General features: G+C 38.0%; 2 protein-coding genes across 2 annotated transcripts in view; one reads left to right on the forward strand and one right to left on the reverse strand.

Annotated features, from left to right (window-relative positions):
* LOC148133278 (uncharacterized) overlaps positions 1 to 26,762 on the reverse strand; it is a 191,435-nt gene that overhangs the window by 28,784 nt on the left and 135,889 nt on the right. The gene's annotated exons all lie outside the window — the stretch shown is intronic.
* Positions 16,023 to 26,762, forward strand: part of RASSF7 (Ras association domain family member 7) — a 114,786-nt gene continuing 104,046 nt past the window's right edge. Inside the window, exon 1 of the mRNA XM_087950787.1 lies at positions 16,023 to 16,043. The gene's annotated coding sequence lies outside the window, so the exon portion shown is untranslated. The remainder of the gene's footprint in view (positions 16,044 to 26,762) is intronic.

Below are 26,762 nucleotides of genomic sequence, written 5' to 3' on the forward strand. Positions count from 1 at the left end.
AAGCTTGTGTACAATGTGCAGATTTCCTTTGCTAAATAGATGTAACTTCCAAGCAATTAGCCATGCAAACTGTTTCAATTTATAAGAAAGGTTGTTTGCTAGCAATCCATCATTCGCTACAAATTGGATAGTTGGCTGGTAGGACAGCAAAAACATATGTATATTAAGTGTAACTATTTGAATTTTGTTTCCACTACTGAGTTAGTTGCTTAGATGCAATCCTTATTCTCTGAATTATTTCTGACTAATAAGTTTGGGAGAGATAAAAGGGACATCTGCTATAAAAAACTGCTAATCAGTTAAATTACCACTGTCATTTAAGATACCTTTGTCTTGTGTTCTCTTAATAATGGAAACGTATCACCTAATTATTCAGTTTAGCTGAATAATTTCCATTGAAATAACACTATCAATCAGTGACAGGGAAAAAAACCCAGCAGAGTCATCTGTGGTAGCATGTTATAAACCAATGAATTTAGTACCATGTAGCATTTTTGCGTATAATATATTGTGAACACAATACACAAAAATATGTATACACAAAAATACGTATACAAAAAAATATGTATACTTTTTGAAGCGTAAAAATAATTAACAACGTGTTCTATATTGTCACCAGTGCAGGGAATAATGGTCTTAAATTAGAAAGGCAAATTCTGGTTGGATGGGAAGAGGTTGATTGTAGAACCCACTATATAAAGGTAGTATTCTTTCCTGTTTGGAAATTTTTAGTATTTATTTGATTTGTCAATCACTTACAAGATGCAAACAGAAACTAGAAAGCCACCTATCCAAGATGCTTTAAGGTAGGTTCCCACACAGAGCAAGACTTGGCTCAGTATCCTATAAGCCAGCTGTAAGACTGAATGTTATAGCGCCATACATTTTTTTTTTCTATCAGTGCTTGCTCTATATAAGCCTTGCTTTTTTAAAGTCCTGTCTATAGGCTGAATTCTACAGGGTGAAATGTGATAGCGATACTTTCAGTTTTATTATTACAGCCTTCTATATCCTGTTGTGATCTTTCTGATTTTCTGGACCTTTCATTTCTGATGCTATGCTTGTACTAGTAACATTACTAAAACAGTGAGCAAGATGTAATGGTTAGTGCTGGACTAGGAGTAGGGAGACCTAGGTTTTAGTCCTCTGTTATAATGATACAAAAGCCAGCGTGGTGATTTTGGGCCAGTAACACCCTGTCAGTCCTAATTAGATCAGGGTTTGTAGCAAGCCAAGCAAATCAATCAATCCCACACGCAGCATGTATAGATAGCTGCACTGTGCAAATTAAATGAGCACAGTGTAAAAAAAAAAAGCAGACCCAGCGATCATGTGGGACAGATGCTAAGAAAAATAACATAAATAATCAACATCTTCAAATCAGTGGAATTCTCTAATTCTGGTAGCTGAGAAATTACAACAAAATTACTTCTGTACAGTGGGAAAAGATATGGATATAGAATTAAACTTACTAGACCTCTTAATCAGGTCAAATGCGAATGTATACTGAAACCTCCACCGATTCCTCAGACGAAATATCTCTACCTTACATAATCTCTTTGTATCGTGCCTGATAAAATATTGATGCAAGAAGCTGCCAATCCTAAATGCATAAAAATGTAAATGTCTATTAACTACTTTTAGCTATTTAGCAATTCAGTACAGTAGCGTTGCTTTTTCAAAAATGCATAGTACCAGCATGAAAAATTACAGCTGAAATTATGAAATTGGTTTGTTTTGGCAACCATAGTTTATCAGGAAATTGTCTAAGCACTGATATGTAGTGACAATAGCAAAGGATCATTTCATGTTGTGTAGCAAAATGCAATGGTATACTTTTTATTTATTTTTTACATTTTTGAACTGCCCATTTCTCTCAGAGATTGCAGATAGTCCTTGATTTCCAACAGTTCATTTAGTGATTGTTCAAAATTATATTACTGAAAAAAGTGACTTATGACCATTTTTCACACTTACAACTATTGCAACATCCCCATGGTCACACGATCAAAATTCAGACAGCTAGCAACTGATTCATATTTATGAAGGTTGCAGTATCCCAGGATAAGTGATCACATTTTGTGACCGATGGTCAAGCAAAGTCAATGGAGAAAACAGATTCACCTAACACCTTTGATACTAACTTAACACCTGCAGTTATTCACTTAACAACTGTGGCAAGAAAGGTAATAAAATGGGACAAAATTCACTTAACGAATGTCTCGCTTATCAATGTCAATTTTGGGCTCAATTGTGTTCGTAAGTCGAGGACTACCTGTACTATGTTTTACCTTAGAAAACTACATAGATAAAAAAAACCAAAAGTAATTAATGATTATAGTGCCAGATGATGGAACCCAACATGCTGAGATTATTTCAGGGTGCCACAACTAGATTAAATGCTTTGGGACATCTCGTTGCTGATGGGTTGTTTTTCCCCCCATTCAGTCATGCCTGATTCTTGGAGACTGCTTGGATAAGTCCCTGTTGGAAGTTTTTTCATAAGTGATTTGTCATTGCCTCTTTCCTAGAGTTGCGAGAATATAACTGGTCCAAGGACATCTGGCTGATTTTGTCCTGAAGCAAGACTAGAACTCATTGTCTCTGGGCTTCGGTCCTAATGCCTTAACTCATGGGTGGGCAATTAATTTTCCCAAGTGGGCCACATGAGAAACTGGGACCATTGTGGAGGGCAATCTTTGCAACCCTGACCCCCTCCAAAACTGCCCATTTATGCTCCCACCCTTGACACCATCATGCCACCACCAACAATGCCATAGGCAAACAGGAACAGGCAAAAGGTCAAATGTCCACTGCACCAAACTGGTTCTCATTAAAGTCTTTGGGACATCTAATTGCTGATGTTACCATAGAGGAAAATAAACTCTGAAGCTGCAGAGACAGAATTATAGTAGAAACATGGAATATAAGATGCATGAACATTGGAAAGATCAATATAGTGGAAGATCAAATAAATCAATTATAAATTGACATCTTATGAATTAGCAGATTGAAATGGATTGAAAGTGGACTCTTGCAACCAAAAGAACACACTGTTGCTACTCCTAGGACACAAAAAAACCCAAGGACTGTTCTCATAGTTAAAAAGGAGACTATATACTTGGGTACATTGCAGCCAATGACCAAATACTAACTAGACTTTGCAACCCTTTAATAAATGTTTATCCAAATTTTGGCCTGTTCACTTATGCAGAAAGCAAGAAAAGTAATCAGTCATAAGTCATCTCTATCAGCTCGGTCATAAATCAAGGACTATCAGTATTCTGTTCAATCTTCTTTCCTTGGTATTGGTATATAGATTAACCTCTTCCAATCTGTTGGTTATTGTGTCATTCTCCAGATTTGTTAACATAGTTTGGTTAGAACTTTTACTGATTCTTCTTTTGTTGCTTGCCATATTATTTTAGATATTTCATCAATTGATCTAGCCTACAAACTTGGTAGCAACTTCCCTGTTGATACAACTTTATCTTCCAATACAATTATTGGAAGTGATTATAAGTAGACTGTATTTCCTAAAGAATCTTGGATGTTGACATTTCTGCTATTCCTTCATCCTGTTTGGTCTTCTTTGAATAGGTTACTATGAATTTATCCTTTGGCATCCTTTAGCATACTATTTCGAGGTTAGACCTGCCTTCAGAATTGGTAGTTCTTTTGGAATAACTTTCTGAAATTCTTTGTTCAGTTCCTTCCTGAGATCTTTGCTTTTCTTGGTTTCTCTTCTCTTCTTGGCAATTACTACCATTTTTTCCTGTTATCCAGTTAGTTTTCCTCTGTTCCTTTTTTTGCCAACCTATTTTTACATTTACCCTTAACAGCTTCTTTCTTTTTATTTCACACTTCCTTTGGTTTCCTATTAATTGAGGCACAAATGACCCGCTCAGATTGTTATATTTTAGACACATGAAAAACTAGCTCTCTTGAAAAGTTTACTCCAGGGAAGAAGGAAGGAAAGAGCAAAAGAGAATAACAGCAAGATGGATGGTCTCAGTTAGGCTGTAATGAGTGCACCATGGGTAGAGTTGCAGGCCAGGTTGGGGACAAATCATCATGAAGAGAAGAGATCATCATCATATATATTATAACTATGACTCAATATTGACTTGGTAGCACATCAGTATTTAATGAAAAGAGAAGCAAATGCTTCTAAAATTCTTATTTCTCTACTTTGCAGGCTGATCCTTGCTAAACTAATTTTTAGCATCATGTAAGGATAAAGAATTTTTTTAAACCTTTTCATTGCAGACTGTGGGCTGAATGAATGACTCAATGGCAGACAGCCTCCTACTTTGTTGTTCCTGTTGCATAAATGTTAAGATGACACAGAAGAAAACTGAAAGGTACATCGGCTAGGATAGATAGAAATAGTTATTTTGAACAGGCAACCCTTCAGGAGATGGAATAAACCAGCCCAGACAAACTTGGAATATGGTGGAGTTAGTAGTGCTGTGGCTTCAGGTTTCTTTCACAATCCAAACTCTGATGTACCACATTCTGTTTGCTACATGCTTTTTGGTGATTCTTCTATAATGAAAAATCTGTTGCTTCTATAAGGGTTAAAGCAGAACATTTACATTTTTATAGAAAGATTTGATAACAAGGCACAGGTATGAGCTTGTGCTGTGAATAATACACCTCATTGTATTTATTTAGAGGGGAGAAATGACATTCATACTTAATATTATTTTCCCAACCCTGGATCCATCCAGCCTAAGGTTTTGGCCTGCATTTTCTTTTTCCTATCTTTTAACTGCAGTGTCTTTGTACTTTTCAGCAGAGTGGCCGTGTTCCTATGGATGTGATTCAAAGCAACAATTTTTTTTTTATATCTTAACTGAGACAATCTGTAGCTATATATAGCTGTTTGCTTTATCTGCCTTTCTGCTCACTTGCAATTATGATGACAGCTGTTTCAGGGAAAGAGACCCTTTTACCCTGAACAAAAAGGAGCTGTATTCAGAAAGATAAGCAGCCCCCAAATACAGAATGAGATTCACTTGGATGTGAGAGTTAACACATTAGGGGACATGGTAGAATGGAGTGCTACTTAACTCACAATTTCAATAGCTAAACAGATCGGATACTGGATTAAATGGGAATAGCAATCTTTTATATTAAATGATCATATGGCACCTTAAGGAGTAACACTTTTACTGTAGCTAGTATCTTCTTTAAGGAAGTCTTGCAGACTTAGCTCTTCCCTCAGGCTCTTGATTAGGGGTATTGTAGTCTTCTTTTGAGAATACAGGTAGTCCTTGACTTATAACAATTCGTTAAATGGCTGTTCAAAGTCACAGCAGCACTAAAGAAAAGTGGGTTATGACTTCGTTTTCATAATTACAACCATTGCCTATGGTCACGTGATCAAAATTCAGGCACTTGGCAACTGGCCTGTATTTATGACAGCTACAATGCCCCAGGGTCCTGTGATCACCATTTGTAACTTTCCCAGCCAGCTTCTGACAAGCAAAGTCAATGGGGCTGAACAGATACACTGTACAAAAACACAAAAACATCATGTAGAATTTAGAAATAATCTAATATTAAGCTGATGGTACAATGTTGAATTACTTCACACAAACATGTCTATGGAGATTTTCAACCCTCCAGGTCATGGTTGACCTAAAGGTGCTTTTCAAAAGACAACCGGGCTTTTTGGGGTTTTCCTTGAAAATACTCTGCTTCCCATCCAAGAAACTTCTTCAGAACTTCAGAACTGAAGAAGCTTCTGGGATGAGAAGCAAGACGTTTTCAAGAGGGGGGAGGAAGAACTTTTGATTAACAGCTGCCTTTTGAAAAGCACATTTGGGACAGATTCACACAAACATATATTAGATTTTTGTTTTAAAAAATCCATAAATCTGGGCCATTTCCCAGAATTGAGATGATGCAATGTATTCATTTATGCTTTTGCATTTCTGTGTTTTTCTTATGCTTTCTCTTGGATTTTCTGTTTGAAATAGTAACTTTTAAAAAGTATGTTTTTGGCAATATGGCACTCAATATATAATGTAATGTATTTAAGGCAGTTTCACTCAATACAATAGTCACAATAGTTTATAACAAAGGATGTTGGTTTTCTTAAATTAGAACATACAATATAAAATAACAGGGTTTGAAGAGACATTGGAAGTCTTCTAGTCCAATCCTCTGCCCCTGACCATGGAAGGAGATTCTATATTATCTCAAATGACTATCCAGTCTCTTTTGAAAACCTCCAGTGATGGACTACTCACAACATCTGCAGGTGAGCTGTTCCACTTATTAGTTGTTCCTACTATCAGGAAATATCTCCTTAGTTCTAGGTTGGATCTTTGTTGAATCATCTTCTACTTGTTAGTTCTTGTCCTGCCCTCAGGGGCTTTGGAGAATAAGGTGTCTCCCTCTTCTCTGCGACAGCCCCTCAAGTACTAGAAGGCTGCTATCATATCACCCTAGTCTTTCTCTTCATTAGACTAGACATGCATAATTCCCTTAATCATTCTTCATATGGTTTAGACTCCAGACTCCTTATCATTTTTGTTGCTCTTCTCTGTTCTGTTTCTAGGGTCTCCAAGTTTTGTTTGCATTGTGGTGGTCTACTAGACACGTAAATCTCTCTTACAGTTGCTACTATTGAGCCAGACACTATCTGTTTTATATCTGTGCAGTTGGCTTTTCTTGCCTAAATGTAGGACTTTACTTTTCTCATCAATGAATTGCATTTTGTTGGACAGGGCCTAGTGTTCAAGTCTGTCAAGGTTCTTTTGAATCTTGAGTCACTTGTCTTAAATATTCCCCCCATTTGGTGTCATCTGCAAATTTGATGAGTTCCTCTTCTATCACCTCATCCAGATCATTTATGTAGATGTTGAAGAGTACTGGGACTAAGATACAACCTTGAGGTACTGCATTGCATGCTTTCCTCCATGTAGATGTAGCTCCATTGAGGACTACCCACTGAATATAGTTGATCAGCTAGCTGCGAATCCACCTAGTGGTGGCACTGTCTCTCCTACATTGTTCTATCTTGCCAAGAAGTAGGCTGTGGTCTACTTTGTCAAATGCTTTACTGATGTGTAAGTAAACTATGTCCACAGCTTTCCTTTATCCAACAATTTAGTCAATTTGTCAAAGAAAGCAAAAAGGTTTTTGTCTGACATGACCTGTTTTTGACACACCCATGCTGACTTCAATTAATTGTCTTGTTCATTCCTACATGCTCACAAATGAGCTGCTTGATTATCTTTTCCAGGACCTTCCCAGGTATTGAGGCTGATTAGTCTGCAGTTTCCTGGACTCCCTTTTTACCCTTTTTCTAACTTGGAACAATATCGGCTCTTTTCCAGTCCTCTGGTAGTTCTTCCAGGAGCTCTGAAAGATTATGTTCAGTGGTTGTGAGACCATGTCTGTCAGCTCCTTTAGAACTCTGAGATATAATCCATCTGTTCCTGGCAATTTGAACTAATCTAAAGTGGCTGTTCTCTAACCATTTTCTTGCCTATTTTGACTTGCATTCTTGTTTTGTTTCCTACGATTCTGCTTTTGGAAGGTTGGACTATGGTTTCCTTTTACATGAAGACAGATGCAAAGAATGAATTAAGTAGTTCTGCTTTCTCCATGCTAATAAGTTATAGAAATACTAACAATAATACAAAATAGTGATGCAACAAAGGGTTTTGGGGTAACATGCCAAGTAAGTTTATTATGGTACAAATGTTAATGGATTATGGATCATTTCATCAGATGCAAAGTGAATGAGAGAATACTTTGTACAATCTTTGAGTTCTACTCTGCTGTAAAAATAAAGTTTAGGTGAGATTGTTTATTCAGCATATTACATTCAATAATGAGTGGTAACAAATGTCATTCCTCCCAAGACTGTGTTTAGTCCACCTAAGCTGTACAAGTCAACTAAATGCTTTCAGATCTACAAACAAATCAGATGTACCAGTCTAAAGCAAGGAAATGCAATCTAGAGTCTCTCCAGTTTGTTTTGTAATCAGGGAGACAAAAGCAAACCCTCCATAAAATAAATGTTAGCAGCAGCTGTAAAAGCTCCAGCTTGTGGAACTAAAAGCCAACATTCAATTGTCAGTACCTTTCCACTGCATTAATTAAATGTAATATAGATTTATATTTATACATGTACATGTAATTAGATTGCATTTCTCATTTAATATACAGTCAGTTCATTAGATATTTATTTTTCTAACCACATGAAGAGATGATTATTGAGTAGCAAAACAACCAAGGCTAGATTACTAAATAATCACCCCTTCCATCCCATTGCTTTGCATCATAATGGCCATTTGCTGCTCAGCCTCACACCTACTCATACATGTATTATGGTGTTTTACTGCTGAGTAGTGAGGCAACAATACCTTTTCTGTTTTCTTGATTCATTACTATATTCTTGTTTCAATTATAACATTAGTGATGGATTTAATAGGATAGCACAGCTCCAATACCATTTCTAATTTTCTATTATTGTTTGAAGTCTAGGTAGCCTTTCCATTTGTTAGATTTGAGTACAACACTATTTGAATGGAACATAGTTTTGAAATATAAATTTCAGTATAATTTGGACAGATCTACCCAGTACAGGGACATCTTTTCTACTGACTAGATCTCTAGCTCATAGAGGAAGGAAAATACTGAAAAATGGCACAGACTTACAGCGTATCAATTTTTATCATATTTTACTCGAGAAGTTGAGGATATTGATAATAAAAATCTATTCTGCCCTCATTGTAATTCAACTGAGAGCTAAAAGGGCTTCTTAGGACCCTCCCATACTACCACCTCTTACAATACTAGACAACACAGTATCAACAGTAGAGATCTTCAAATTTCTAGGTTCTATCATATCACAAGACCTAAAATGGACACCTAACATCAAAAATATCATCAAAAAAGCACAACAAAGAATGTTCTTTCTGCGCCAACTCAGAAAGCTCAAACTGCCCAAGGAGCTGCTGATACAGTTCTACAGAGGAATCATTGAGTTTATCATCTGCACCTCTATAACTGTCTGTTTTGGTTCTGCAACCCAACAAGACAGACACAGACTTCAGAGAGTAATTAGGACTGCAGAAAAACAATTACTACCCACCTGCCTGCCAATTGAGGACCTGTATACTGCAGGAGTCAAAAAGAGGGCTGTGAAAATATTTACAGACCCCTCACATCCCGGACACAAACTGTTTCAACTCCTACCCTCAAAACGACATTATAGAGCCCTTCACACCAGAACAACTAGACACAAGGACAGATTTTTCCCGAATGCCATCACTCTGCTAAACAAATAATTCCCTCAACACTGTCCAACTATTTACAAAGTCTGCACTACTGTTACTATTAATCTTCTCATCACTCCTTATCACCCATCCCCTCCCACTTGTGACTGTATGACTGTAACTTTGTCGCTTGTATCCTTACGATTTATATTGACTGTTTCCTAGTATGATTTGATTGCTTATTGTACCCTATCACTGTCATTAAGTGTTGTACCTTATGATTCTTGACTCTTGAGGAATGTATCTTTTCTTTTATGTATACTGAGAGCATTTGCACCAAAACAAATTCCTTGTGTGTCCAATCACACTTGGCCAATAAAGAATTTTTTCTATTCTATTCTATTCTATTCTATTCTATTCTATTCTATTCTATTCTATTCTATTCTATTCTATTCTATTCTATTCTATTCTATTCTGATCATTTTCTATTATAACATTATCTTTCTACCATGTTTGTCACATTTAAAAGACTGCAGAATGAGAGTTGGTTGCTGGGAGAAAATCTAAATTTCTCTTGACTATTAGAGTTATATTTCAAATTATTCTTTTTCCTTTGATAGGACTATCTCTAGAATTTGGTGAAATATGGACTGTTTAATAATAGTCTTTTTTAACCACTTTGGAAACAAAACACATAGACATCAAACATCTGCTCACACACCACCCCCAAAATAACCCCAGACTAGATTTGCTTCCTGGATGTAACAAGATAATCATCTACTTATATATCCTTGGATAATGTGCAATTTGTATCAATCTAAAGTGTGTCTACATGAGTTGACATTTAAGATATAGGTCTGGCTGATCTGTTCAACAATTGATGATGTTGTCTCTTCACATATCCAGTATTCACTGATTGCTCAACAGTGCTATAGATTATGTGTTGTCAAGTTGTTGTCAACTCTCAGCAACCATATGGATACAAAGGGTCATAGCATACAGGACATGCCAAGAAAGTAGGAGGAAGAAATATCTAAATAAATGTGATGAGGATGACTGAAGACCTTCTGGTAATATATTTAAGTTTGTCAGGATTTTTCTTTGGAGTAATTCTGCTGAGAGATGGAACATTACCTCAGACAAAGTTGGGAATTTGAGCAAAGTGTCAAAATCAAAAGGATTTGCCCAGCAAAGGATCTCAAGAGTTGAGGTACAGTGGCTGTTCTTTCTCTTATTACTAAACCTTGAACCATTTTAGAGGGGTAGTGTAACCTCATCCAGTTCCTGGTTCTCTAGCCTTTACACTAAAACAGAAATTCTGTTTTGTTTTTAAGTGATAGCTTGAGTCATTTCTAAAACTATGTTCCCTTGTCCCTTGATGTTTGCTTATTGCGTGATTCTCTTATATTCCACACCTTCCCTCATATGAGATAATTTAGTCTCTTGTTATTTCATCTCAGACCACACATACAGGCAAATCAAGGAAAAAAAATAGTGTGACATAGTTTCTGATGGGTGGAACAAGACACCAGAATTTTGTCAAGTCAGGAGAATGTATAATAGCTTTTTTGTTGATTTATGTGACAGCTGACTGTTTATGAATGCGTGGGTAATCTGTCCTGATGGCTTAGAAATGCAAAGCAACAGCAACCACACTATTGTCAATGTAAAGTAATTAAAAATCTTGTCATTGGGAAGGCAAAACAATGGAATGAATAAAGAACTTTTATATAAACATCGCATCTGATCAAAACACCTAGTACTTTCAAGAAAGTACCTGACACTAAATATTTATTTTTATTATCTTTATTTGTTTATATCCCGCCTTTATTATTTAAAAAAATAAATAAATCAAGGCATATCCAACACACCTTCCTCCTCCAATTTTCCCCACAACAGCAACCCTGTGAGGTGGGTTGGGCTGAGAGAGAGAATCACCCACCTGGCTTTCAAGGCTAACGTGGGACTTGAATTCATGGTCTCCCACTTGCTGGACTGATGCCTTAACACCAAACATGGGGCCAAATGGAAAGATGTCGAAGAACCTGAATATTAATTGAAACCCAGCATAAGCATTCTCCATAGTGTTCTTGGACTTGGTGGCATACAGCAAGGTTCTCAGTTAAAGCACTTATCAGGAAAAAAATTAGAGGACTGCTTGTTTGTTGGGCTTAAATGCTGGGAGGTTTGTATGGATATAAACTCATGTCAGCCAGCCAGCCAAAGTTTGTGAAAAAGCTTATTTCTGAGTGAATGATGCTAATCAGCTTGCTTGCTTATTTATTTATTAAATTTATATGCCACCCATCTCACTGTTAAATGATTCTGGGTGCTTATAAATATCATAAAAACAAAGTACAAAACATCAAAACATGAAATATTGAACAGAAATAAAACAGGCTATGGGATAGAGGTGGAATCTTATTCCTAGTTCACTGGAGTGCCCAGGCACAGTGGCAGATTAAGGCTCACTAGTGCCCTAAGCACTGACAAATCTTGGTGCCTCCCCCCCACCCGTACATACTATACAAACGAAGCCATATTCTCAACTTTGTGATACCCCTTTTGGGCCTGGTGCTCTAAACACATGCTTAGTCTGCTTAATGGTTAATATACCACTGCCCAGGCAGAGCCATGTTGGAGACTCTTATGGAAGGCCATAAGGGGTGTCATCCAGAGGGAGAGAATCTCAGCAGAAAAGATTCTTCTCCTATATCTCATCAGGTGGCGTTTCTTGGAGTCCACAATATGCCCCTTCTGAAGTGGGGCAGACCAATCTCATTGGGCTGAGACTGTTCCCCAGTTTTCCCCAGGAACTATAAGGGTCATAATTCATTTTTTGAATTGGACCTGGAAGAAGACCGGCAACCAGTTCAGCTTGCATAAGAGCTGTGCTACATGAGCCACCCTAGGGCCCCCTAGAAATGCCCATGCAGCTGCATTCTGCTCCAGCTGTAGCTCCCAAATCCTCTTCAAGGGTGGGGTTTGAATGACAGGGGTTTAACAGGGATTGAACCTTTTACAAAAGTACAGGTTGCATGTATCTTCTTGTGTTGAAATCTGTTGACTTCAATTTTCTTTTTAAAAACCTTAGAAGTTGTAAATTTAAAGCAAGGGTCTTCAAACTTAACAGCTTTAAGACTTGTGGATTTCAACTTCCAGAATTCCTCTTCCAGTTATATTAACTCAGGAATTCTGGGAGTTGAAGTTCACAAGTCTTAAAGTTGCCAAGTTTGAAGACCCTTGATTTAGAGAAATTAATGTTAGGAGAAATGGGTAAATGAAGCTAGCATTCTAGACATTTCCCCTACTCAGAGATTCCACGCAGAATTGCCCTTAGCTTCAGTTTGTTTTAAATCGTGATTTGATGATATAGCATTTGTTTCATATAACATGCTTAGCTGAGAGCCACGGTCTATAACAAGGGTCTTTAAGCTTGGCAAGTTTAAGACTTGTGGACTTCAACTCCCAGAATTCCTGAGCTAACATGACTGGAGGAGGAATTCTGGGAGTTGGAAGTCCACAAGTCTTAAAGTATCAAGTTTGAAGACCCCTGGTCTATACTACTTTCACAGAACATGCTGAACCAAAATCACATGTGGAATTAAAACTGATTTGAAGGCATGTAATCAATCAATGTAGCTTGATATCCAACAACCAAGTTATTTTGCATATCTTTGAGATACTGTGACAATATAATACTGTATGTTGAATACCACTGTAATACGAAGATAGGTGTCTTGAAATCTTTTGTTTCTCTTGCAAGATGCACAAAATTTAATGAACAAATACATATTTGTATAGTTTAAAAACAAACTGAATGAAATTGAAACAAAATATTACAAACATGGATTTTGTTGGTATACATGAACTAAAAAAAATCTAATTATAGGATAAAAGAGCATATATTTTGTGTTTGTGTATGTTATTGGTAAGGACAGAGAAAACCAGTTTATGTGAATTTAGAGGGATAGAAACCCTCTAAAATTGAAACAAAAAATGATGAGCCAAAATTATCACTGCAAACCCAGGGAATAAATGAAAGATTTATATTATGTACTTTGGCAGAGATTTCTGCAAACTCAAAGAATTTAATAGCATTTAGAGGGTTTTGTATCTGACAATATTATCATTAACCATCAGCAACTGTGCATGAACTGCATTTACAGTATGCTGACTGAAATTCAAGGGATGCCTTCAGCAGAATATTGCAGTGGATTCTTCCAAGAGAAAGGTCTATGGTATTCCATGTTTTACTCTAAGGAGGACTTTTTAGTTGTCTCTTCCATCCCCAGTTATGTTTCTGTGGGAAGTTAGTACCCACCCCTCTCCTAGAAAAGTGAAATATCCTAGGAAATATTTAAAAGGCAGAATATTTCTCCTAAAAAGAGTAGAAACTCAGAAGCAGAAACTCACCTCAGAAGTAGAAGCTCACCCCTACCTTTGTTAATGGCCTGGGCCAGAATACTTTACATAACAAATATCTCCAGGTAAAGTTATAGCAATTGCTCAAAAGCCTTTTCAGTGTATCATCATCCATCAAGGCTCAACCAAGCCTGGAACTCAGGACAGCCTACAGAGTTGTCCCTGCAGGGCCCCATGGGAGTCTGACAACCAATTAGAAATAAGCTTCAATTCAAATCCCAACACAGGTTATAAAACCCAGGCACTCTCAGCACTTTTTTCTTGATCTCTTCCTTCATCATAAAGCATGTGATCATCCTTCCTTTTCACTCTGGAGCTTTAAGCCATGTGGTCCTGTCCACCATTAAACCTTCCAAACAGCCTCCCTGTTTCCAGTGTCTTTTTCCCCACTTGGAACTGAACCCAGAAGGATATTTCTTCCAACATTTCACAGGTAATTTTTCACTTCAGAGCTAGTGAGTGTGCTCCATACTTAATCTTGTGGGGAGTTGGGTACCTTACTAGATTTTATCCCTACATTCTCTCACGTAGAAGCCAAACAGATGCATCCAAGAAATTTACAAACAAATTCATATTTAAGGATAATGATCCTCCCTCACTTTGGTTCCCTAGCAACTGATATTTAATCATGCTGCCTTTAATTCAAGAGGTAGTATGCAGACATCAACTTTCTGCCATTGTTTAGTCTCCTTTTAAAATGATCTAAATTGAAAGTCAATCGCCTAACTGTTGACAGCCATTTCTCTTAATTTTGCATTCTATAAATAAAATAGATTACCTGATATAAATCTCCTTACAGCTAATTCCAATGGATGGATTCCACCCCAAATATGATAGTATAAATAAAAAAGCAAGGTAGATACAATTTTATATTGGAGTGGAAATGTACAGTATTGTGCAATTTTGCATTTTGTTCAAAGAAGACAGGTGTAAAGACATTGTATATCTTATTATACTGGCCTGTTGTTTTGTTTTGGCTTAATGTCCTGTGTGTAATCAATAGCTTATATATTCCCTTCTGATTTATTCAACAAAATACAGTAGAGTTAAGTAAATTAGTTAATATGGTTAATAATAACTTTGGGTGTGCACAATATGAATCAGTGTTTTTCTTGGCTCCCATTAGGAGAAATTAGCCTTTTTTCATATAATTTCTTGTGTACCTAGTACATACTTCTTCACTCTTTTGAGATACTATATTGCTGCAGAATTCAAAAAACAGCGTATCAATAAATATTATACTCCCCATCCCTTATGTGCAAAAAGAATAGTTTTTATATAGAATATGAATACTTATGTTTCAATTGTTGCTAATCTCTTGGTGCTCACTTCTTGCTCTAAGCCATTTTTTGTTCTTCCTGTTTGCATCAGGGGAAAATTACTACTTGTATCTCCAAGGAAGGAACTTTAAACACAAGCCTCTGAAATCAGTGCTGTCTAGAGAATTTGTTTATGATAATCTTTGACAAGGATATGTGGCCATTGCAGCAAAAAACATGACACTATGATCGCACAGCAGCAGAAAGATCACAAAAGAGCATCTATTTGTGTTTTTAAGTGTCATTATTTTGCCATAAACATCCTTTGGCAAATTTGTGGCAGCCGCAACCTTTTTTTCTCTTCCTCACAGTGCCTTGCCATTTTGCCATTTTGAAATTTATATCATTTGAAAGTTATCTGCTTCCCCACCTCCCGTCTTTTTTGCACATCTATTATTTCTAGAAAGGGTAAGAGTCTATGAAGACAGGCTGCGAAATTGTGCTGCTGTCATTGGAAATGGGAGCTCATGTAAAAAGTTGAAACGCAGCTGGAGCAGGCTTTGACCTATAGCACCGATGGCATCTAGGATTTGTCTCTGGGGAAGATGGGGGGAAGCTTGAGTGACAGGCCTTTCATCTCTGGGTCAGGGCAGCTCTTTCCGCATGAAAGCAGCTGTTGGGTTAGCAGTAACCCGTCCCAAAGTTGAAAAATCGGAGTTTTGGAAGCTGCACAAAGCCAGTTCCGTCTATTGACTCGACTCTTCTCCTGGGCTCTGTAATCTCCCCATCCCCCACATGCCTTAAAGAAAAGGCCGTCAATAAAGGGCTCTGGTGGGATTTGGGGGGGGGGAAGAGGCGGGAAAATGGTCGAAGTGGTACAAAGACCGCCCATGCTTTTCACTATCAGTGTCACGTGACCCGGAGCTGTGCGGTTGTAGCCCCGAAGCCTGATTGGTCCCCGGCTCCTTTTTTGAAAGCTTTATGTGGCCGTGGCAACCAGAGGCGGCTCAGCCATACTTTCTTGGCCCGAGAAGGGCTCACCCGGGCGGAGGAAAGGCTAGAAACGCACACATGCCGGCAACGGCACCACAGCTTCAGCAGCAGGACTTTCACCCAGGTATGCATCAGCCGTTGGCTTCCTTTCTAGTCAGACGTCGGCGTGGGAAGTAACAGGTGTCGCGGGTGCTAAAAGGCTCGGTGTGAGGTTTTGGGGGGGGGGGGGTCCACACTCCTTCTGTTTAATGCGGGGGTTGCTCTTCCTCGCTCCCTTTTTCAAAGGGTGCGCAGCACTCTCGGGAATTGCACCTGTCCCTCACAGCCTGTGAGAAGAATGACTGTCCCAAAGTAAAGTCATTTCCAAAGCCCGTGAGAAGAACGGCTTCTCTTTTGGCTACATCCAAGTGGGGCATCGTAATTGTTTCGTTGGATTCTCAGCGAGCAGGACTGGCAGGGGTTTATTAAAACAGAGTTAGGAAGGAACTGCAAAAGCTCTTGATTTACAGGAGAATCTTGGAGCACAGGTTGTGCACGGGCAACCACCGTGCAAGTAATGCTATGAGTGCTCATCCAATTTGCTTTCCAAAAGGATGCTTAAAGTGGGAAGGTTCTGAAATGCATCCACCATCCCTGAAATGCTGAAAAGCCCTCAGAGCCTATGCAATGAATTATAGGGTATATAATGGTACACAGGAAGAGAAACACATTTTCAGAAAAACCTGGACCTTTTAAGGCCAAAGTAGACGTTGAATGATTTCCCGTTTTTTAAATAATGGATGGGGAGCACATAGAGGAAGAGATGCTTCCCTTCTTTCTGTTCCTGTGTACAATTGCAACCTATAATTAGTTACATAGGCTATGAAAAAAAGCCTTGGAGGCAAAGGAATGAGGAGGATTCCTCATCTATTACCTTGTTTTACATGAATAAAAACACATGAATAATTCGGTTCCTTAAGCAGAATATTCATTCAATAAGCATGCATCCTGCTGTATTAGTGTGACCTACATTTTGCTTCAGGCAACTTTAGTTCATTTATCAAATTTATATTTTCCCTCTCATTGGTTAAACAGCATACCTATTTTTCTAGCCTTGTTTTGCCCCTCATGGAAATTCTATGAAGTAGGTTAAACCTACCATGACCGGCTGAAGGTCACCCAACAGGGTTACTCACTTAGATATTAAACTTACAGTATATCTCCTAATACTTAAAAGTGTTCAATTTACTCTGTATCAGTAAATGCTATGCAATGTTTCAAATTCAGTGCCTCCAGTGGGTGCTCTGAAGAAGGCATCAATTTGGCATCAGTTTAATTCCTTCATGCAACCACGTTTTTTCTAGAATTGTGTTGATGGTGCTGAATGATTTCAGGCAAAGTGGCCCTTTAAAAAAAGTTGCAGTGAGGTACCACTGTATGTATGTGCTGCAACATATTGTGAAGCATCTTCATTATTTTTAAGTATGGCACAGGCTTGGTCCCATATAGAATTATACCCTCAATTTCTCCTTATTTATATTATTTATAAAGCAATACATTTCATAGCAGCGACTCTGGGCAATGTACAAAATATTAAAACCATCATAAGAATATATAATACATGACATTTTGGTTAAAACAATAACCCTTAGAACCAAAAGCCACATCACCAACAGAATTCATTTAATTTCCTGGTCCAAATGCCTTGGAGAGCAGCTAGGTTTTCAATGCCTTATAAAAAAAAAAGGGCTATCAGGGATAGGGCCATCTGGATCTCTGGATGGAAACTGTTCCACTGGGCAGGTGCAGCCACTGGGAAGGCATGCATGTAGGACTCAGCAAGATGGTATTTTTTGATGGAAGGGATCCAGAGCAGGCCCTCATGCCTAAATCTGAGGGAGCAATCTGAGACAGTGATAGAAAGACAGCCTGATGAATAGCCCTTGAATCATACCTGGAAGCCTATTGGGAACTGGTACAGCTTACAAAACAGCAGTGTTACACGAGCATAATGAGAAGCACAAAACCTGCCAACTATTGCTTCCGTGCACCCCTCAAGGGCATAACTACAGCACATTACAGTAATCCGAAGAGGAGATGATTAAGTCATGAGTCCCTCTGAGCACGGCCTCCTGGTCCAGTAATAGGTGCAATGGTGCAGAAGACAAACTTGTCAAAGGCCAATGATGCAGCCAGATTGAGAGCCAATTGTTAAATTTTCTGGAATTTTGTAAGCTCAAATTTCTCTTAGGTAACCGGATAAGAGTGTACTTCAGACAAACCTATAGGACCTGTGCAACTAGAATCCAATTTCAAGCAAATCTAAGCAAATGACTAAAATAATCCTCACAGCAGTCCTGCAGCTATATTCCTTGATTTACAACAGTTCATTTAGTGACTATTTGAAGTTACAACAGCACTGAAAAAAGTGACTTATGGCCATTTTTCACACTTATGACCATGCGCTATCCCCATAGTCATGTGATCTACATTTGGATGCTTGACAACTGGTTCATATTTATGACGGTTACAGTGTCCTGGAGTCATGTGATCCCTTTTTGCAACCTTCTGACAAGCAAAGTCATTGGGGAAGTCAGATTCACTTAACAACCATGTTACTAATTTAAGAACTGCAGTGATTCACTTAACAAATGTGGCAAGAAAAGTCATAAAATGGGGCAAAACTCATTTTAAAAAAGTTTTCACTCACCAACATACATGTTGGGCTCATTTGTGATTGTAAGTCAAGGAGTACCTGTATTCCCATAGTCAGATGGGATTGAGTTACACTAAAAGAGACACAAGCAGCTCTCCGAAGATACAATAAGGTTGAAGAAATAACTACAGTTATCTGCCGTTGTCATCATGAGGAAAGGCTGTTACTGTGTTTAGTCAGGTTCACTCTTCCTCCAGTATGTTCTAGATGTCCCTTCTATCTTTCATCACTTGGATTTCTTCTGAAAACCAGGGTATCCTCTATGCATAGAGAGTCCTCATTAGTTTGATCTGATCCAAGGCCAGTGACTTCTCAAGTGGTGAAGAAAGACTTGGTTAAACCCTCTACCAAAATCCCAGCAGCAAACCCTATCTTCTCTCTGGAACAGAGTAAGGTCCATCAGGTGCCTAGAAAGGACTGTTCAAATAGGTTCAGCCTCCTTGTGAAGAGGTGAGGCACCAAGTAAGTCTAGAATCAACAGGGAGTGATCTTTCCATGAGAAGAACACAGTTGGTTGACAACTCCCAGTTCCAGAGCAGGTTGGCATTGTTCTGATATTAAAAAACACAGATGTAATGTATAGCCTCCAATATAAGTCAGGTCAGGGATAACTTGTGTCAGGTCCATGATGGTCATGAATTCCCAAGCCACTGCCCAGTTCATGCAGATTTTACTCCCTTGGGGCCATGAGCCTGGTCAACGTAGCTGCCAAACCCAGCCTCTACTAACTCTGGTAGGGAGATTGCTATGCCACAAGGAAAGTGGTACACAAGCAACAAGCCCATTTAATCTCTATAGCCCAACTTCACAAGCAACATCTCACACCTGGCAATCGAAGGAGGAGCACCCCCGAAAAGCCACTAGAGATTCTCACCTAATAGTTGCCACACACCTTCACCATGAGCCTTGGTTTGCAGCTGATGTCACACATGAAACCCAACAGAACGTATTTCAAGGGGGGAAAAAAATCCCTTCTTCTGGGCCAATCAAGCTTAATGATGCAAACAAAGTTAACCACAATTAAATTGTGCAGTAATAAATGAGTTTTATTACAGGCTGACAGTGCATTCTTCTGTACCATTCCAGAAGAAACTCTTCGCTGTTTCACCCCACATTTCTTTGTATTACCATTGTCCATCAACTGCTATTCAAAAGAACTTTGAATAAGAAGCCTGTTATTCATTCCTTAATAGCCGATGGCATTTACGGGTGCAGGACAAAGAAACTGCACAAGGGGGAAAGGAGAGTATCCCCACAGCTTAAAGTGATTAATCGGGTGGACCAGACAAGAAAAATGATAAGCTAATTCTACGTTATTGTAAAGCTACATTAACAGAATCTTGCAGGTTTGAAGCAACAATTCTCTTTTACAGTTCAAGAAACTAGGGAGGATCCCTTCTGAGCCTCTTGCTTTTCCCTTTATCCAGCTTCAGACTATGATTTATCTGACAGTTTTCTAGGCAGCATCTCTTTGGCTCAAGGTCTTTCCCATATACCATTACAATAAGTGCCAGCTTGATATAATACCATGGGAGCCATCTGACAGTACCGCCACTGGAATAGCCTGTGAAGCATGTCAGATTATATTCCCAGCAAAAATTATGCAGTATTACAAGGAAAAGATTAATTTGGGAAGCACACAGACAATTTAAGACCAACTCAATTATGAGCAAGGATCACATGAAAACAATGGAATGAGGATACAGCAGTAAACAAAGTTGCTGGTCCATGCTTATGCCATAGTTAGATACATGTGAAGAAAATACCTTCTAAATAAAATGTGTCATAGCAGGTTTTACCATTTGTCTTTCCCTGTAATATATATGAAATGCCATAAATCAATATGGTATTGTAATTTGCAATGTTTCACTCTACCTAATATGACACATACAAGTGATTGCTCCAATAATAGTATGGGTGGTAGAAAATTATCTTCCAACAACAACTAAATTTGTGGCAAAATTGATTAGATTAGAATAATGCAAAATTGATTAGGTTAGAACAGAGATGTCAAACTCTCATTGTCACAGCAGTGTCATGTGATGTTTCATGACTTTTTCCTTCTTTGCTGAACTGGGTATGGCCAGTGCGTGACACATCCAGCCCATGAGCTGCGAGTTTGAAAGCCTTGGGTTAGAATAATGCTGGGTATAAATTGTCAGAGGGAGTCTGTGGAGTAGGTGGAGGCTTGTGTAACTGGATGTCAACATTTTTAAAACATCATTGAATCTGGAGAAAAGTATATGTTAGAAATGATATCTGACTTTTAGTAAAAGAAACAATATTTTAAAATTCGCCAATTCTTGCTTCAAGTTTTCTTTGCATCACTTTTTTTCTGCAAAATAGTATCTTAAATTCTATAGATGTTTCTTGCAGTACATTTACATTCAATAAACAACATTTTCAAGTTCTGAAAAAGTTGGAAAAAGCCCCCCAAAAGTTAGAAAACATCCAATCTGTATAATACTGTAAAGTTGTTGTATTAACAGGATGCATAAACTATTAGGCAGAATGTAGTTATTAATAATACTATTTTTCCACTATAATCTTTAGTGGCAAAGAGTAATGTTATAGTTCCACAGATGTCTCATCTTGAGAGTTTTGCCTCACAATACAAATGCTGTGTTTATTGATTCAGAGTCAAACATTAGCTTTCTTTTCATTCATTATTTCAGAACTATGTAACATATATAGAATTGTGGAATGCATTATGGCAAAGCACTATTGCAGTTTAAACAAAACTTCTCTCTTCAACAGATTACATAAATTAGAATTAAGATATTATTAACTGGTGTAGCATATCATAAGCTTCTTTTTAATCTTGAAACTGCTGTATACTATTTAAATCAACAGAACTCACCTTCTCAGTGTTTAAAGTATTATATATTTCTATTATATATTTCTGAATATATTACATTAGACAAAATTTCATTGCTACAGCTAAACAAATTGAAATGTCTGCTTTGTGTAAATCATCGATGCCTTTTTAGCTTCTTCTCATGAGAATCATGAGTGTTGGGGGGGAATGCATATAATCAATGGCAAATGAACATAACATAACATGAGAATGTGGATGGAATGATATCTGTGTAAGCAGTTTATTTTTTTATATGCATTCTGAATGGAATGGGAATAGTGATATGGGTATGGGAATGGCTAAGTCTGTGTTTCTGCATTTGAATCAGTAGTGAATTTTGAGTGCTAATAGAAACAAAAATAAACCTGACAAATTTGAAATGTGACAACCCCTAATTTAAAAGATCCCAAGGCAACTGTAATGTGACATAGGAGCAGCACGAAGTACTTTAACCAAAGGCTTAGTTTTTTTAAAAAAGTGAATAAAAATAATGTTAAATGAAATTTTCATGAGGAGTAACTTCTGTTTCAAATGCAAAAGTGTTCATGACAAATCCACGTTCACATATTTGTTCATGCATGTCTTTTTGCAACAACCTTTTGCAGTGGTTTCTTTGCAAATGTACCTCTTTAGATACATTTACACAAATGTACACACTACATAGTTACATTTTCTTGTTTGTAATTTGATCGTTGTAATTGGAAATGCGTTTGCTCAATGTTTTTTTTATCAGCAATAAAGTATGCAATCTGCAAAACAGTTGCAAACTGAACTTTTGCATTCTGAACTTTTTTTATCTATTGGGTTTCAAGTTGTCATAGGCATCTTCAGCCTCTCTCCTCCTACACTCAAATGTGCCTAAAGTTTTATAAGTTAAATGGTAGCTGTTCTCGCAGTTTCCAGAGGCTTATAAGAGAAGCAAAAATGCATTAAAAATTATCCTTGCACTCCTGCTTGGAATCAAAAATCTCATTTTTGGAAAAGGATGCAAAAATAAGAATTTTCTTTGTGTTCCATTTTGTGTGTTTAGAACAATAAGCTCTTCAACTTCTCAAATGTTATACAGGTAGTCCTAGACTTACAACAGTTCATTTAGTGACTGTTCAAAGTTACATCAGCACTGAAAAAAATGACAATTTTTCACACTTAGGACCGTTGCAGCATCGCCATGGTCATGTGATTTATATTCAGATGCTTGACAACTGTCTCACTAACCAAATTAGTAACAATCGCACTACTAATTTAAGAACTGCAGTGATTCACTTAACAAATGGGGCAAGAAAAGTCATAAAATGGGGCAAAACTCACTTAACAAATTTCTCATTTAGCAACATAAACTTTGGGCTCAGTATGGTTATAAGTTGAGGAATACATGTAGTTGTAGTACAGAATTTCCTCATCCCCTTCCTTCACCTGCCCATTTCTATTCCAGAGCATTTCTTTCTTTTTGGTGCAAATCTGAGTATGGGGGATGCTTGCAATGCAGGGTTGGGAGTTCTATTAATGTATCATCTTAGCTAAATTCTACTTCTTTAAACCGACTCTTAAATCATATTTTTCTCTTCACCTTTTTAAAAAGATGCTCTTTAAAAATACTGTGCTCACTTTATAGGACTAGGATAAGGGAAGTGTGAAAGAGTGTTACCATTTAATCAAGGTAGCAGCTAATCAGCTAGAACTGACAACCTGTCTTTGTGGTAATTGATCCATGATTTGCCGTTTTTCTGCTGGAGCATCTTATTGTTGTTATTATTAAGATAGAAGGTTCATTTTTTTCAATCTTCTGCAACAATTTTTAAAAGGTGATTCTGAAGCTCTGAAAAAAGAAGATACTTTAAAGAAAATAAATGTGTAATGTTAGTTAGACTAAAAACTTGGGAGGAGGGTAGAGGTTTGGGAAACAGTGCCTATAAATGTTATCAAAATAACACAATTGGTTATAGATAAACTTATGACCATAATTAAGTCCCAGATTTACATTGGTATGCAAGACAGTTGTTAAGTGAGCTTTGCCTCATTTTATGACCTTCCCCCCCCAACAGTAGTTAAGCAAATAATTGTAGCTGTTAAGTGAACTATGCTAAGTAAATCTGGCTTTCCCCATTGACTTTGCTTTTGGAAGCCAGTTGGGAAGGCTACAGATGGTGATCAGATGACAACCCCAGGACAGTGCAACTGTCATTAAATATATTGGCCAGTTGCCAATGTGCCAAATATATTGGCCAGTTGCCAGTTGCCATGTGCCTGAATTTTGGTTTTGTGATTATGGGGATGCTGCAATGGTCATAAATGTGAAAACCAGTCATAAGTCACATTTTTCAGTCCCAGTGTTATTTCAAATGGTCACTAAACAAATGATTGTGAGCCAATGGGTACCTATATTGGATAGGGAATTTTATAAGAGTGTGTAGATTGTATGTTGACTTAACAACAGACAGAATTGGCAATTTTTGATTTTGTTTTTCTGCTAAATATTTTTAGAATGTGCATCCCTGTATATATCAGATTGTAAATTTCTATTGTTTATTTTGAGGTGTTGATATATATTAGAGAAATGCCATGGAATTGAGTGCTAATTGTCCTTTCCCAGGTGAGCAGCTTTAATCCAAATTCATCTCCTTGTTATGCTTTTGAGGAAAAAGAAATATACCAGGAGAACTGACCATGCATTCCCAGCATCTTATATAATTTTTCCTTTACTTCATTTGCTGACGTGTGTCTCTTGCTTCTTTTCCTTCTACCTTTCTTTTTATTATAAACTGAGCAGTGTCAAAAGCTTTCTATTCTTACTTAGTAATTATTCTTCTCATCCTGTAATGTATCATTTCTTTTTACAGTAGTCTATAAATAAAAACAATAGTGTTTAAATTAATTAAAATTAATTATAATAAACCATTAAATTATTATTATTTAATATCTTAATCATGTTGAAAAAAGAATTTGTGTTTTTCAAGATTATAATGTAAATACTACTTTTCTTTTCATTACTACATGGAGACATGTATTTCCCAGTGTTATCTAGCATACAGTTACAAGTAGTATCTAATTTCATATTTTGTTTTTTGTAGCTATTTTTTTAGTTATTTTTTTGTAGCCTTTTAAAAAAATAACATTTCTCTTTTTCTTTGTGGTATGATAAAAATAAAGAAGAAAACCTAATATTGAAACACTATTATACACTTTAAAAAGGCTTGAGTAGATACAATTTAACTTCTTTCTGAAAAACAGACTTTTTTTCCCCCATTCACACTCTGTAATTTGGAAGTGAAACAAGAGAAAGTCCCCTCATGCCTGACAAAAGGAATTCTGTCAATGAAAGTGACATCAACAGGATACTTCAGGTAGATAATGGTCTCATAATGTCACATGCAAACTTGCTGTCAAATTTATGTCAAGTTATAAAATTAAATATTTGTACCTTTTGTGCATTTGAAAAAGTTGGTAAGTTGGTAACCATCTATTCCAATTTTAATGTGATCATGACATCATGAACTTATTAGCTGATAATCAGTTTGACTAGCAGCCTGATAAACTTGTTACAACTGCAAGATATTTTTCAAGGATAGGCGTAAAAAAATCTGTGTTGCAGTAATCTATATAGCAGGGGTCCCCAACCACCGGGCCGCGGACCGGTACCGGTCCGTGGATCACTTTGCACCGGGCCGCAAAGAAAATAAAAATAAAATAAAAATGGTGGCTTTCTTCACCTTCGGTGAATGCTACTGGGATCAGGGATCAAGGACACAAATGAAAGAAGCGGAGGGAGGAAGCAACCAAAGCCTGTCCTACTCTCTGGCTCAGTGGCTTCGGTTTCCTCCCGCCTCGTTCCTCTCTCAGTCGCTCTCTCGCTCCTCCACCCGCCCAGGAAGAAACTGCTTCAAAGAAGCCGGCAGGGTGGCTTTTCCTGTCGGTGCAGCTCCCCCGAAGCGCCCGTTCACCCCCCATCCCGCCGCCAATCAATCCAGGTTCAATCCAGTGCTCCGTTCTGCCTGCCTGCCTGCCTTCGTTTGTTTTGGAGCAGCTTCGGCTGAGAATAATAACTATTCGCCTTTTTTACTCAGCCGAAGCTGCTCCGAAACAACCAGAAACGCAGGCAGGCAGGCAGGTAGGCAGAACGGAGCACTGGATTGAACCGCGGGCGGCGGGGTGGGGGTGAACGGGCGCTTCGGAGGAGCTGTGCTCCGAAACCACCAGAAACGAAGGCAGGCAGGCAGAACGGAGCACTGGATTGAACCGTGGGCGGCGGGGTGGGGGTGAACGGGCGCTTCGGAAGAGCTGTGCCGACAGGAAAAGCCACCCTGCCGGCTTCTTTGAAGCAGTTTCTTCCTGGGCTGGTGGAGGAGTGAGAGAGCGACAGAGAGGAACGAGGCAGACACCTGAGGGATGAGGCTGAGGGAGGGAGGGAGACACCTGAGGGATGGGGCTGAGGAAGGCAGGGCCGAGAGGCGGGGCTTCTCAGCCGTCCTGCAGGGACTTGTCCTGAGCTGCGGAGACAGCCGTGGGCCGCCACCGCCCAGCGCTCAGTTTTGAAGGCGCTCCTCAGCCCGGCGCAGTTCCTGAATCTGCAGCTGAAACCCTCCGTTTTAAATGTCCCAATAGAAGAGAATATCTGTCGCTCAGGGTTGCAATGAGGAGGCATTGGCACTCCCTGAACTTGGTGGTTTGCTGGCAGACGTTTTATTACCCGACTAGGTAACAACATCAGATGTTACCTAGTCAGGTAATGAAACGTCTGCAAGCAAACCACCAAACTCGGACTCCCCCCCCCGGTCCTTGAAAAAGTGTTTCTGCGTGAAACTGGTCCCTGGCACAAAAAAGGTTGGGGACCACTGCTATATAGGATGGAACCAAGACATGGATATATGTCTCCCTTTCATAAATTGCCCTCCCTTTTACAAATATAAATTGTGCTGTCTTTGTGATTTTTTTTATAGTTTTATTATTACTAATATTTTTCAAAAGTTTTGCAACTTCAATTTTATTAAAGTTTAATAAGCATACTACCGGTATGCCTGTCAATAATCCTTTCTCTCCAATTCCATTGTTTGATACCTGCAAATTGGCAGAGATGATGAGATAATTGTTTTTATCTAAATCAAACTTTTAAGATTTAGTATAATAAATTTGTATGACAATACATAAGGGCAAATTCAAATTCTCTATTCAATTATTATTCCATTATGTCCTATGTGGCAAAACATCCAAAATCACTAGATTAATTTGAATTTGAATGTGTGCATTTTTATTGTACATTGGACTGTGGCTGTGCAGATTTCATGAATTCACTTTAA

Source organism: Notechis scutatus, chromosome 1 (assembly GCF_049901735.1).
Source record: "Notechis scutatus isolate UNSWTSFEM ecotype Mainland chromosome 1, rNotScu1.2, whole genome shotgun sequence".
NCBI classification, from domain to species: Eukaryota; Metazoa; Chordata; class Lepidosauria; order Squamata; family Elapidae; genus Notechis; species Notechis scutatus.